Raw genomic sequence first — 16,022 nt, forward strand, 5'->3', positions numbered from 1 at the left:
AGCCGAGAACTGGAGAGCACACTCACCACCGACTGTCTTTCCCCAAGGCCTCATATTCATTCTCCATGAAGACCCCCCCATTCCTCTTAATCAGCTCATGAGATACATTCTTGACGGGCCTGCATGACCTCTTCACTAAATGTATTCAGACTCGCCTCAGACTTAACCATAGGCTCTACTTAGGCTCAAGCTGTACAACAGTTTCATAGCTGAAAATTATCTTGTCCAATCATCTCCTTTTACAGATAAGAAAACCAAAACCTCAGAGGTTACATCAGATGTTCAAAGTCTACTCTAGCGTCAGGATTGGAGCTCCCGTATTCCCAACTTGGAATCCATTTATTTTTCCACAAGACTATGCTACCAACTTACTTTAAATACTTTTAAAATTCTTTCACCTTGCGTCCAGACAGGATTCTTCCTAGATAACACATATGAAATATTCAAAATTAAAATCTGCAAGATCTTGTAAGAAGCTTTGGAAGGTATCATTGGATGCCTCCTCGATAGTGGGGCCACGAGATATTTAAGAATGTGTAAGATGACGTCTCAGCCCTTGAAAAATCACAGTCTCATGGACAATGGAAGGCCAAACATTGCAACTTATGATCATCTTCAAACAATGCTTACTCAAGAAGGACATGTTAGTGTTATACTAACAACTTCTGTTTAATAATTTAAAATGATTGTCAGTTGCTGGTCATGCCTAGGTTGGAGCCTTTTACACACAAAGGACAGTATAAATTATGGGTGACCTATCAGTACAGGCTTCATGTTTCATGACAAAGAGGAAAAATTATATAATAAGGACCGCAGGAGTCTTTATCCCACTCTTTCTCTAAAATTCATCTTCAAGCAGGCAGTGGTAAAGCTAACAAAATTCTCACTTCCTGGAAAGGACAGGAGTCGTATCTCTTTTCTTTTTCCTAACAGGCTACATGCACCAAAGCATCCGTGGGAAATGATGATGGGAAATTTTGCTCAGATAAAAGATGGTTCCTTTTTCTGAGAGGGCTGTGAGAAAAAAAATTCTGTGAAAGACTTTGGACTTTGTGATTTACATGTTAGAGGCACTGGATATGAATAATGCAGTATTTTTATAATAAGTAGACAGATGACAGATACTTCATACTGTGTTTGGGAAGAATGCTTCACTCTTAACCACTTTTTAATCTTGATTTTAGAATCATGTGTTTCATCAAATATCACCCAAGTATTATCACAAGGAATTACACACATCATCAAGCAAATACTTGATAGGGAGCCTTGGAAAAGAAATCTATGCTTCCAGTCCACTTGTGCTGAATTTGGAATTCTGCTTTACACTCCTCCTGAAGACAGTGGTAAGAAGAAATGTGAGGGGAGCAGTAGCTGATGAAATGAGGTTGGGAAGTTCTGGACTTTTTCCTAAGGATTAATAAGCATATGAGAAGATATGTTCCCATACCAGAGCTGCTGTAGCAGAGTACCACGAGCTGGCTGTCTTCAAACAATGGAAACATATTGTCTCACAGTTCTGGGGGCAGAAAGTCTAAGACTGAGGTATCAGCAAGGCAATGACCCCTCTGGAGCTTCAGGGAAGGATCTGGTCCAGGCCTCTCTCCTAGCTTCTGGGAGTTTCTTGGTTTGTGGCAGCCCACCTGCAATCCTCAAAGGTGCCATCCCTGTGTACATGTCAGTGTCCAGATCTTCCCTTTTTTATAAAGACACCAGTCATATGGGATCAGGGGTCCCTCCTACTCCAGGATGACCTTTTTCAATTTTATTAATTACATCCACAATGACCCTGTTTCCAAATAGGTTCATGTTCTGAGGTGCTGGGGGCTAGGATGTCAACAAATACATTTTTAGGGAACACAATTCAACCCATAACAGTGTATTAAAAGAATAACATTTAATTTTGGCTTTATTTAAGAATGCCTTTTCTTCCTCTGTTTTTTGGTTGTTTGTTTGTTTTAGAATAGAACACTTTATTACTATGTTTTTGTCAGCATCTTATGAAACAGTATAAGAAAGAGGCAAAAGGGAAAACTAAGGCTCAAAATGTAAATACCTAAATTTAAGGTGGTGGTGATGTGAATGGGAAATGGAACTTGAAAAGGAAGTTGTGTAGATCATTGCTGAAAAGGTAGAAAGACAGAAGTGTAATGAATATGAAGGGAAGAAGAGACTGCAACACAAAGAAGATATTCAGTTGGTGGACTGCCTATATCAACTGGCTTTTGCTGCATAACAGGTCACCCCAAATCTCCATGGCTTAAAATAGTCAACATGTATTTCTCACTCCTGTGGAATTCAGCAGCTCTGTACTGAACTTGCCTGATCACTGCTCGTTCACTCACATGTCCCTCATTCTCCTCCTGGGATTAGTAGGCATGGCCAGCACATCCTCTTCAGGAAACGGCAGAGGTAAAGAGGGCAAGTGGAAATATCTAAGGCCTCTTGAGGCCTGGGCTTGGAAATGCACAACTTTGCTTCTACTTCATTCTATCGTCCAAAGCAAATTACATAGCTGAGCCCAGAATTAGAGTGAGAGGGCATCTTCACATCTGAAGCCACTTATCCACTGACCATCCCATCTGAGAGCTAAGGGCCAAAGGGAGCTTTCAGCCCTGTCTTGCCACCCAGAGATGCATCAACTGCAGGGTCTTCCCATGTGTAATTTCTCTCTTCAACCTGGAGTTCTTCCTTCCAAGAGCATTTATGGGCCTTGGTGATGCTACCTAAAGCCAGTGCCTAGGGAATCCAAAGGCTGCCCAAGGGAACGTCTGGTGCACGTGTTTGTGTTTAACAGGGACATAAATAAAGTGCATGTTGATGGGTACTGAGCTGCAGGATACGCAGGTACACATATACGTATCATACATACTCGCAAACACACGACACACACATTGGTTCTTTACAATGACAGACTAAAACTTCGGCCTCTTCAATGTAACCTCCCTCTTTATGCCCTGATTCTACCTTCTTAATTTAAGTACAGCCAGTGTCGTTCACCTCTTCCTGTTGGACCATATTTTTTCAATATTCAGTACACTGAGAAACAGTTCAATGACCTGAGATATAAAACCTGAGAATATCACTGGAGAGATATACAACACTTTTGAACACATGGCTAGGTTTGACTACATAAAAGTAGCAAATTTTACATGGGAATGTAAAATTCAATGCATAACGAGTTAGGATACCTATTCATTCACTTTATATATATATACATACAGTACACCTATACATATATACACACAGTACACCTACAGTACATCAAGAATTGTTCTAACTCTGGGGAGAAACTATCACTAAAATCATCTATGTCACAGGACTTTTTATTCTATCACATTAAATCAGCTCTGACATAAAAAATTCAGTACATGATACATTGGATACTCTTTGATTCATTTAATATTTATTGAGTGCCTATTATGTTTCCCCTCACTATTCTAGGCTCCAGAGATACTTTGAACTCAGCTTACATTTCAGCAGTAGTCATATATATTTATATATATAAAACAAATAGATATATAAGTAATGCCAGGTTCCTTAAGTGCTGTGCAGAAAAGCTAAAGCAGAATCAAAGGACAGACTGTGACGGGTAGGTGTTACTTTATATAGGGCTCAGCAGCATGATGTCTTTAACTAGCGGACACCTGAACAAAGTAAAAATTAAACAAGGAGAGAATAAGCCAAGAGAGTATCTGAGAGAGGACTCTACCAGGCAGCGATAAGAGCAGATACAGAAGCCTTGTGGCGGTATTTTGTCATATTCAAGAATAAAACAAAGGCCAGTGTGGCTACCAGAAAAGGAGCCAGCATCCAGATCTGGTGGGGCATCCATCAGAGACCCTGTCAAGATTTGGGACTTCATCCCAAGTGTTAGAAAAAGGCATCGGAGGGTTTTGAATAGGGGGTGTAGGAGGACAGTGAGTCACTATTTTTGTTAATAATGCATGCTTTTTCACTCTGTCCACCCAAGCTCTACAATCTGGAACCAATCAATCTACCTTACAGACTTATCTTACCCACATTATTCCATAAATCCTAAGTCTCTAGGAAGAGATCCTGTCATCATTTCCCATTACTTCTGTCAATGCTTATCAAAATCTACTCATCTTCCAAAACCCCCAAGGTTAAATGCCACCTCCTTTATAAAAGAACATTTCTGATTGGAATAATTTCTCCATCTTCCATCCTTTTGATCTCTCCATGAGGTTCTTATTTCTGTGTTATTTCCTAGAAGCCAAGTTAAGCAACACAACTGTCCAGTAATCAAATCACTGAAGAGGTCTGTAAAATGGGGAACTGTTAACATTCAGATGGTCACATATTTTATATTAAATTAAAAATGTAGTTGCACATTCATGAATATTTTAGTGCAGGGCCAAGACCTCTTCTTTGAGTGCAGATCTGTTGACTGGAGTTCTGCATAATGCTCTCTCCTAAACCACACTCATAATGCTTTGCCCACTGACCTCAATTTTAGTTAATACTGAGCAGCAACTTTAACTTGAATATAAATCTCAAGGTATAATTCCTGAATGTTTATTATTTTCCTGTCTTTTAGTATTTCCTAGAATCTTGCTGATCAAAGTCTAGTTCATGAACCAGAATTCTCATCATTATGCCTTGGAAATTGTTGGAGAGAGAATCTCAGGTTCTATAGCAGAATTAACATAAATCTGCACTTTTAACAAAATCTCCAAGTGATTCTTGCAAACATAAAAGTTGGATAAGTAATGGTCTAGCACTTACCTAATTCAACCGCAATTATTTTTTTAACTGCTTTTATCAAGTCTCTTCAAAATATTGAACTTACTTTTCATAGACACACAACTTTCTCTCTTGATCTCCCTCTCTGCACTCATACTTGATTAGTATGTGAATACGCAGAAAAGACTTAACATAGAAGGCAGGCCTGAGCCTGTTCTCTTTAGAAAGTCCTGCCTGCAAAGTTGGCCCTTGGCTGGTGTTAGGCAACTTGACAGGTAAACAGTTCCCTATGTTGGTATAAAGTTGTCTCTAAATAGTAAAAGCGACTCTCTGTGCCTAAACTGTTTGTGCAAACAAAGTAGTTTATGGTGAACAACTGAGAGTCTGGAATTTTGCTGTGTGTTAGGCAGAGGGTGCTGACGTGACGAGTCTAAAACCCCTGGACTCCTGGGCTCATGTGGGCTTCCCAGGCAGATAACACTTTACAAGGGTTGTCACAGCTACTTGCTAGAGGAATTAAGTGTATCCTGTGTGATTCCATTCCTCTTGAAATGTGTGCCAGGTCTCGTCCTAACTCTGCACCCGTCACCTTTTGTTTGCTGACTCTGCTTTGGAACCTTCCCTGTAATCAATCTTAGCTCTATTCAGAACCACACACAGAATCCTTCTAGCAAATCACCCAAGTGGCAAGCAATTTTAGGGATCCAAAACAATGCAATCCTAAATTAAATTACCATATTACTAAAGCAAATACAGCTGATTTTGGAACACACATAACTGATTTTTAGTAAGCATACAACTGAATTAACGGGAGCAAAAGTGCATGGATATTCAAGAGTCACCCAGGGCAATTAGTACATCCCAGACATAAATCAGCATATTTTCAGAGATGAGGTGCTGGTGGTTAATTCGCCAAGGAAATAAAGCTCTCCTTAAGGCAAGATCTAAGCTTAACAGATCTATTTTTCCCCCAAAAGAACACTGTGTCCTACACATAATAAGCTATCAGGGAATATTTGTAAAAAGAATTTTTTAACCATTTAAACATTCAACTGAATTATATTTTAAGTAAACTAAAAGAGTCATTAGGATATTTTTAAAGAAAGGAAACATAAATGACATGCACAGTAAATCTGTATTTGGCCTATAAATATTTTTAACAAAAGAAAAACATACTATGTTTCCAGTTTTTTATTATCAACTTAACAGGAAAAGATATCAGTAGCTTCTTCTCAACATGCAGCAAAGTATTTATTATGTTTTATTTTAGTAAATTTGGCTGCCTAACTATTTCAGGTTTTATGTTTTTTATTCTGGATCATTGAAGCCCTCTAAGGCAGAGAAAATCACAGGGGTATTCCTGCTCCAGAACAAATCTGACATTCCCCAAAGCCATCATTCTTCTTAACTTGTCAACAGATTCAGTTCAATTTGCCGTATTGCTATAAAAATTGAACTCTGAAAACTAAAGACCCCAGGAAGCTCTGATCCTTCTCTGCTAGTTTGAAGGGCTTTGCCATTTAGACAAGTAAATGACTTCATTTAGAAACTATTATGAAAATCAAGAACAATTGTTAAAATGTTGATTTATTATAATCTAGGTAAATTGCTTCACTTTGCTGCTAACCTGACTTCCCACAGCCTTTGGTCACCCAGAGAGGGTTGAATTTAAAAACATTAACTTGGAATCGTCTCTGATGTACATGTGCTAAAAATCATTTTATTATTTTTTCCCCTGATTTAGAACCCTTTGAATACCTAGACATCTGGTACCAAACAAGTCTATGTGATCATAATTTATCTGAATCCTCAAAATTACTGGTCAACTCCAGCATGTATTGGGATGACATTTGTAACCCTGTGGAATGGAGTACTGCTAGGTACAATTTTCCAACTATTCTGATGCATAATCTTTTGTACTCATTGTATATAAAGAACCGCAAAACAGTATCATGCTAAAGGCTTTTATAATTAATTTTCCTCGTCAATAAATGTTCTAAACTACAGACTCCATTTTTAAACTGACTTAAGCCATTATCTTCCTGTAAGATTTTCTCCTTGCCCTTAACTGTAGATTTCACAAAAATGTTAGCATGCTGAAGCAATTTGAGATTTATTTTTTAAAGGCAAGAAAAATGTTTTCTGTTATCTTAAGGGATAAAGAAAATGGATCTTATATTGAAAATTTTACAATTGCTCATTCGTATGCTAATAAGTTTAGAAAAATTTTTAAATTCCCTAATACCTGCATTTTAAATTTACCCGAGCACCATGCTGATATATATATTTTTATTCAGATGTGTAATCTAACATGCCAGTTCAGAGCCCAGTTGAGTACTTGATGCATAAAGGAACTAAATAAGTATCTTTTGAGTAAAGGGAAAAAATGAGGGCATTAACAAATAAAGGGTTGAATATGTGATTTAGTGAGAGATTTTTAGAGAAATAGATGCTGACCTCTCTGAAACCATAAAATTTACCAGGAGAAAAAGAAGAGGCATCTACAAACGGCACTTTTATGCCTCTAACATAACAGATATTGGGGATGTTGGAGAAAAAAAATCATGTTATTATAGTAATTCTTTGTGATGCATGACTTAGCCCTCACTTCTTAGTATCTAAGTCAAGGAAGAGGCTGCCATACTAACACAGGTGTTTCTAATCATAGGTTTATTTACCAACCTCTACCAATAAAACTAAATATTTGTAGGACAAGTAAGTGTATGCCAGAATTCCCAATTTTTTTAAATGCATTTTTGTAAATCCCTAGAAGGGTCTTAGTTAATCACTAGACTCACTTTTAAGATAGAAAAATTGGAGATGTGGTAATTATACGATTCATAAAAAGGTTTAAGTCAAGGAAGTAGACGATCATGCAATAAAATGATTTTACGCAGTAAAACCATACAATGTGATGCAGTATCTATTTCCATAGCCATCAATGCTAGAGTGAAATAACAGGTATAAAGTAGTTTTATAAATCTTGATTTTGGAATTCAAAAACATTTGGATTTTAATTCTACTGAAAAATTCAAAAGACGACCATCAATGTTAAACCACGCATAAGTTCTTTTGTCAAAGATAAAGCAAAATGTCAGTAGACTGCCTTTGAAAAATACAGTAGAACCCAAGGCCTGAAAATATGCAGATAATGAGTTGTGTTTCACTCTAATTTTCAGAGCCTGAGATCTGCACATAATACATTAGCTTCAATTTATTTCTATTCTTCGACTTCCTCAAGTATCCAGTAGCTAATCCTGATGTTTTCTCCCAAAATTAGCTTTTTGGAAGAAAGCATGTCCTTATATACCTTGTACAGGGGCTATTTCCACTATAATTATGGAATGTCTTTATATACCATATATAGAGGCTATTTCCTTATAATGTCCTTATACAGCTTGTGTAGGAGCTATTTCCACTATAATTGTTTCCTAGTGGAAGAGAACGATGTAATTCAGTCTGTGCCTTGCGATGATCCTTTGTCACTTGTCTTCCATTTTAGTATAAACCATGTTTTAAAATGTCCACTTTGGTGTCTGAACAGAAAATATGAAGCATATATATACATATATGAACTGAATATATGAAAAAAGATTGCAAATCATTTTGATAAAGGGAAGGATCATTCCTCAAACAATGCTGGACAAACAGAATTTGAAACATAAATATATATTTTTTAAATCTTTACTTTTTTAATCTGCATTTTTTTTTAAACTGAAGTGTAGTTGGTTTACAATGTGTCAATTTCTAGTATACAGCATAATGCTTCAGTTATACATATACATACATATATTCATTTTTATTATCTTTGCTAACCATAAGTTACTACAAGATATTGAATATAGTTCCCTGTGCTATACAGTATAAACTCGTTATCTATTTTATATACAGTAGTTAGTATCTGCAAATCTCAAACTCCCAATTTATCCCTTCTCACCCCCTTTCCCCACTGGTAACTATGTTACCAGTGTTTTGTTTGTTTTCTATGTCTGTGAGTCTGATATTCTTTTGTAGGTAAGTTCATTTGTTTTTGGTTTTTTTCCAGATTCCACATATGAATGGTATCATATGGTATTTTTCATTCTTTTTCTGACTTATTTCACTTAGAATGAAAATCTTCAGGACCATCCATTTTGCTGCAAATGACATTATTTTATTCTTTCTTATGGCTGAGTAGTATTCCATTGTATAAATATGATACAGCCTCCTTATCAAGTCATCTTTCAATGGACATTTTGGTGGTTTCCATGTCTTGGCTGTTGTAAGTAGCGCTGCTATGAACACTGGGGTGCGTGCATCTGTTCAAATTAAAGTCCTCTCTGGATATATGCCCAGGAGTGGGATTGCTGGATCATATGGTAAGTCTATTTTTAATTTCCAGAAATGTATAAACAGTAATAATAATAATAATAATAATAATAATAATAATAATAATAATAGCCAATCTAAAAATCAGCAGAAGACCTAAATAAGCAATTCTCCAGTGAGGACATACAAATGGCCAATAGGCATATGAATAAATGTTCAATATTGCTAATCATCAGAGAAATGCAAATCAAAACTACAATGAGGTTATCACCTCACACCAGTCAGAATGGACATCATTCAAAAGTCCACAAACAATAAATGCTGGAGAGGGTGTGGAGAAAAGGGAACCCTCCTGCACTGTTGGTGGGAATGTAGTTTGGTGCAGCCACTACAGAAAACAGTATGGAGATTCCTCAAAATTCCTTTACATGATATATGGCAAAAAAAATTTGTATGTAGTATGTGAATGGCTTGGCTGTGATGTCAGCAATATTGGATTGTTGGCAAGGCAGGAAGCCTAGGACAATTGTGCAGGCCTCACACCCTGGAACCATCAGGGCTGTCTCCTTGATTCTCATCTGTGCATTTCTTTGCATGTTGCCTTAATTCTCTCTTATGCTAAGATAGATCTGCTAGTCAGGGTCATGGCATCAACCTCTGGGCTCAAATTTTCACACCTCAGTGACAGAACTGGAAAAGCTCTTCCTCCATCAAAAGTTGGAAATCTCCCAGGGCAGGGGTTTGACCGGCTGGACCTGGGTTAGTGGATATTTATCAAATCACTGCTGTGACAGGAAGCAAGTGTCACAGACAATATGTCACTTCCCATTTGGACTGCAAGTTAAAACTAAGACGAAGTTACTTTGCTCAACAGAGGGGGAGACTGCAACATAAATGTCCAGGATTATTTACCTTAATTATTAGCCATAAAAATGTAAAATGAAATCCCTACAAACAAAACTAAAATATAGGGCTTAAATATAAATGCTCACACAATATGTGAACATTAGTTATTTTATTTGTCTCCTTTTCTAACTGCAAAATAGGATTCATAATTTTCCCTGAAAAGATTGTTCTGAAATTAAAATACAAAATATCTTTAAGGTAGCATGGGCTTAATTTGACATGAGAATCATGACTCAATTTGCTGCTATTATTCAAACTTTAAATGGTCAAATCTGTATTCACTTTGAAAGAATTCTGCTAATGTTGCTTAAATATTAGTTATAAAACAATATATTTCTGGGTTATTATTTTTGTTAATAATGCCACTAATTATTTTGATATTCTGGATTATATTAGCATATGCATCTGTAGAATATCAGCATAAATGAATACATGTATGGTATACAGATAACTCAAAACAACAGCTCAATAAAAAGAAAACTGTTATCTTTTACTACTGATACTCATTTCTTGCACCCAGGTCTACATTTGGAGTGGCACTTTTAGAAGTAATCGACTTTTGTAGTTTCTCTCCAGAGACTATCACCTAGGAGAAGCAATTGTACTTGAAAGAATTACTCCGTGGCAATATTGTGATTTTCCACATTAGCTGGGTGGAGTGAAGGTGAAGAACTTTGCCTTCCAGCCAATGAAACAAGCAAACCTTTCCACAGTTCAATATTACTGAAAAGGTCTCTGTGCATCTCAATTACCTGAGTACAAAGTTGTGATGTGTTTCAACATCTACAAAACCTAAGTCTGTATTTTCAAATTTTTTCTCTCTGTTTAACACTGCATTTCTTCAGTCTGCCTAACTTTCACCTATAGGATAACTCTTTCCCGAAGTTTAATTTGTTTTTTTTTTTTTTTGTATGTACATAATGACCAACCGTGTACCAATTACTTAACTGTTGTCTCAAGTCACACAAGCCCAAGAATTGACAGAATAATTCATTACCAGTAATAAGCCCCCTTCATTGTTTGCTACATTCACATGCCTAGGTGTAGCCCTCTCGTCTCCTCAAGCTTACTCTCCATGTAGAATTATGGCAAGTGCCCAAGAGGTAGCTGAGGCCATCTCACAAATTTAGGGGCTTTCTACTCATAATTTCTCTGGCTACACTGTAAATCCTACAGGTAGCACTGTTCTCACCAGCTATTATTAACCTGTTCTGCACACCACTATTTCCTTTGTATGCCTTAAAGTCCAGTGATCATCAAAGCCAGCTCTACTGCTGGTTCGTACTACCAACTGTAATAGGGAGGAACAAACGTGACACCATATTAGATCTGTTCCTTTAGCTCTAACCCTGTGCTCTGTTTCCTGTGCTTAGCCATGCTGGTTCTACACCTTTTGTAAAAGAATGTTGCCTATGGCCTGAAACACACAGGATAGCCCATTCTCAAGGCTCTGACCTTTAAGGATATAACACTTTTCCATTCATATAGAGATAAAAAGTTGCAGAACAGAGAATAATATTTGTTTTGTTGGAGGTTTACAGGAACATCATGACCTGACCTACGTGGACACCTGCAAGAACAAAGGATTCTACACCAAGAAATTTACAACAACCAACCATACCCTCTCCCCTTTTTAGTATAAAAGGAACCTGAATTCTGACTTGGGTAACATGGTTCTCTAGGATATTAGCTCCCCATCTTCTCGGTCTGCTGGCTTTCCAAATAAGGTCATTATGTCTTGCCCCAATGCCTCGTCTCCCAATATGGCTTGTCTTGTGGAAAGCAGAATGAGTTTGGACTTGGTAACACAATTACCCTGAGATACAGCTACTGCTTCCCATAGGCATTATCAGACCTATCAGGCACTATCTGTTCTAGGTATTGTGACTGACTGAAAAAAAAAGAGAATGTCCATTTGTGCTACCCTCTGAGGCAAGTTCTAAAGCAATGCTTAATAATAGGTATCACTAACTTAACACTCACAATGTGGTAGGCACTATGCTAAATCATCTCATCCAATGCTCATTACTTAAAAATTAAAATCTGAAGCTAAAATCATTCAGTAAAGTGTTGAAGTTCACTCAGTAGTTCAGCAATGCTGATTTCTACATCTATATTTGACTCCAAAACTCGGATTCTGAACCATGTTTCTAAACATATACAAAGGTTTCATGGAAATTTTCTTCCGGTGTTTACTTAAAGCCTTTCTTTACCGCTAGGATCTAGTGGTAAGACTATGAGCTGCTGAGCTGCTAAAAATCCAAATGAAAAGAACTATGTTCTATGCAAAATCATTCTACCCCAACAACCCTGACATTGCATTACAGAGCCAAGCCTGTTGTATCTGACTTTCTCTTTGGAACAAATTTCTTCCCAAGAAATGCTTAAACATTTTATGTAAATAGGTATCAGTTCTGTACCTGCCTGGAAATATCTTAGCCCAGAAATGGATAAAGCTTGGGCTAAAACTGGTATCCATGTACTCTGTGTCATGTGACCTAGAGCAGAAATTTTCTTTATGGTCTAAGGACTCCTGACACCCTTAAAAATGACCAAAGACCTCAAAGAACTTGGACTTGTGAGTTACGTCCATCTATGTTTACCACGTTAGACATTTTTAGTGCGTAGTACATGAAATACAGCCAAAAACTATTTGCAGTTCCTTCAAACAAGAGGTAGAGTCTATTTCCCAACTTTGAATTTTTGCTAGCTTTGTGATTTGCTTTGACCACAATAATGCAGCAGAAGTGACATTCTATGACTTCCAAGAGTAGGTCTTAAAACACTCTGTAGCTTCGGCTTTTGATGTTTTGGAATTCTAAAACCACCATACCATGAAGAAACCATATCTAGTTTATTGAATTAGAGGTCTTGTGGAGGAAAACTGAGATGCCCCAGCTTACAGGTAGCACCAACAGACTTACGAATTAGGACATCCTGCGCCTTGTAGTCCAGCAGACCCTTAGCTAAATGCAGCCTCATTATTGAACTTAGAGGAAATCAAGAGAGGAAATGCTCATTCATTATAAGTTATATGGAGAAACAGTAAGTTGCCATTGTTTTAAACCACTAAATTTGGAGTAGTTTTTTATGTAGAAATAGGTAACTGCCAAGGAAATCTTACGCAGTTTTATGGTAGTTTGGGGTACCTAAACATTGTAGAGTTTGAAACACACAAAGAAAATTACATTCTAGTTAATGAGAAAAATATAATTTACTTTAAATATAATTCATTTGCTCTTTTGATTTTCTGAAAACAAGTACTAGCTTTATTTACACAATAGTCCTTGGGAGGATTTTTAAAAAATTTCCCAATACTCTTCATATATTCCCCTCAAGCTCAGTGTGTGTGCACATATGCATGTCTGCATATGTATTTAATAATCAAAATTTTGGCAATTTCTACTGATGACTCCAATAGTTGAAACATTTTTAATGGCCCTTTTGTATATGTGGCAAGAGTTAGTATAATGGTGCCCATGATCCTTGATTACTGGATTAATATACTGGTCAAAGTGAAATGCACATATTCTTCGGCACTAAAGTTTCATAAAAATAGGTCTAAATTAAGTGTAGAGTTGAGACAATTATCTGGATAATCAATTACCGAGTCTACTATTAAGAAACAGCAGAGATTTGAGGTTTAACATTTTCAGATGCTGTCTACATTGATTGAGTCATCCAGCTTTCCAATTCATCCTTTTTTGCAAACATGATTCAATTCTGTTTGATTCAGAATAATACCTTTAAGTGCCTCTATATCCACGTAAGTAAATGGAGTGAAGTGGTTATCTGTTTAATTGGTCTGTTATCAGCAATTGTGTATTTATCTTTAAAATATATACAAAATTGCCTCCATTTAGCTTTTTACTTTGAAAAGATACCATTTTAGTGTGCTGTTACATAAATTCAATTTTAAAACAAACATTTGAAGGGGTTAAGGAGTTCCTAAAAATGATGATATAGGAACTAGAAGACACCGAGAATACTCGAAATCATATATTTGAACATGACCTATTTCTAACCTGTGAGTTACCTTCTAAGAAAGGAAAAATAATGGTTATAGCATTGACTTAATTATCTGTTGTTCTATTCTTACAGCACAATATTGGCTTTGCCATTAATTCTTTTGACATTAACTCATTAACTAACTTATTAACTCTCATGATATTCCAGGACGTAGATTTTCTTTTCTCCTAAAAGAGACTGTATAGAATGTGAAAAGTGAGAAAAAAAATCTGACAAATTTCCAATTAGTGTGATTGACACAGAAAGTCAAGCAACAAAAATCAGGAGCCAAATATAGCTTTTCTTATGAATGATTTACAAACTAATTTGATCAGTCTCGTATGTCACCAATGCCCCCATCATTTTCAAAATCCTTGATCACTCTTTGGTCTTCTTGTAACTGGAGCATACTTGTAGCAACTAATTATTAACCCATGTTTTTCCACTGGCTTTTCAATGACAAGTGCTCCATAATTGCTTATTTATTTATTGAAAGACAGGAAGTTTTATCTTGGCATCTCAGTATCATTTATTCCTCTTCAGTCAGAAAGAGAATAGGCCAATAGTGCTGTGATTTTCCTTGACTGCTTCCTTCTTCCTTTTCTCTCAACCAATTACTTAATTCTGTCCATCCCTTCCTTATTTATTTATCTTTAAAGAAAGGCTAGCTGTATCCTTGGCTTTATAACCACTCGCCTCTAACAGAAACAGTACTATTTAGCAAGCAGGGTGAGCTCTTGAGTTGGAGCCAACTTTGCCTGAACTTTCCTTGGTTTCCTCACTTATAAAACAGTAAACTATCCATCTAAGAAGGGAGTGGTAAGAGTACATCATAAAATTGTTCTTTATGAAAATATGAAAATGCATGTATTCTGATTTATATTACAAATAAAAGCTAGCTTAATTTGGGAGGAAAAAAGTATTTTTCCAGGATTAATTTCTGGAAATTAACCAATTTTAAGACTTTTTCAGGAATTCTGATTAAACTGTTAGTTTTACAACAAGCTTTTCAGATTTCTGAGAATTACAGAATATAAGGATTGGAAGGGATCCTAAAAATTAGAAGTGAGGGGGAGAGGGAAGAAAAGATAAAGGAATGGGGAAGGAAGGAAAAAAGGAAGATAAAAAGAGACAAATTAAGTACTATCATACCTAAAAAAAATTGTAGGGATAAACCTCACACTTAAATCCTAATAATTTAATGATAAAAGTTTACAGAATAAAGCCACATTATTTTTTAATATAAAAATGAAAAATAAACTTGAAAAAGGCACATAAGGGTGAATTCTCAAAGACTCATGAAGGATGACAGATACATAATGGCCTCGAGGATCAATCAGTACAGTTCCTTTATTACTTTTGAAATTTTGCATCGTATGTTATGCTTTGAGCATAATAAACTCTCAGAACACGTTTGTAGTCAAATAATACAAAGCCACCTTAGCTTGAGGGAAGGTTAACAATAAAAGAACCAATAGGAAAGTGGACTTCAACATTCTGATAGAGTATTATTTTAATATTATTTATTCAAATGGCCAAAACACATTTCCTTTATTCAGGTTCAACAACAAATAGCTACTGATCTATATAAACTATATATAAGACAATTTATAAAAAATAGTCACTGCTTCCCAAAGCATATAGAGTCACGCTGAGGAGAAAGAACTTTCATGTAGAAAGTTTTTTAAAATAAGGTGGGATTTATGCTTTTGACCAAGAAGTATCGGTGGATGGATTTATCCTTCTGTCTACAACTCCATGAAAAACAAGTAAAATACAGGAAATGGTGTTTTTAGAACATTGGACATCAAGTGACAAAGGACAATGTTGTAACCTCTGAGAGATGAGCAACAGACAAGGTGAGTCCCCGGATTGCACCCGCATACTATCTTTAGAGTCATTCCAGACCATGACACAGAAAGAGTAATCCAGATGGAGCCCAGCAGTCTCCCCTGAATTGAGGAAATGGAGCTGAGAGCCATCAGAACCAAAGTGGCTAGAATTCTCAGGGCAGCCAACTGGTGAGGAGAGAGTTGCAGAGAAAAAATACCCAAGAGATCTCCAGAGGCTCCTGTCTTAAATATTCAGCAGAGTAC

At 36.4% G+C, this 16,022-nt stretch overlaps 1 long non-coding RNA gene across 1 annotated transcript in view; it reads right to left on the reverse strand.

The window, feature by feature from the left end:
- LOC116667788 overlaps positions 1 to 16,022 on the reverse strand; it is a 218,936-nt gene that overhangs the window by 94,742 nt on the left and 108,172 nt on the right. The window lies entirely within an intron of this gene.

This window comes from Camelus ferus, chromosome 12 (assembly GCF_009834535.1).
Source record: "Camelus ferus isolate YT-003-E chromosome 12, BCGSAC_Cfer_1.0, whole genome shotgun sequence".
NCBI classification, from domain to species: domain Eukaryota; kingdom Metazoa; phylum Chordata; class Mammalia; order Artiodactyla; family Camelidae; genus Camelus; species Camelus ferus.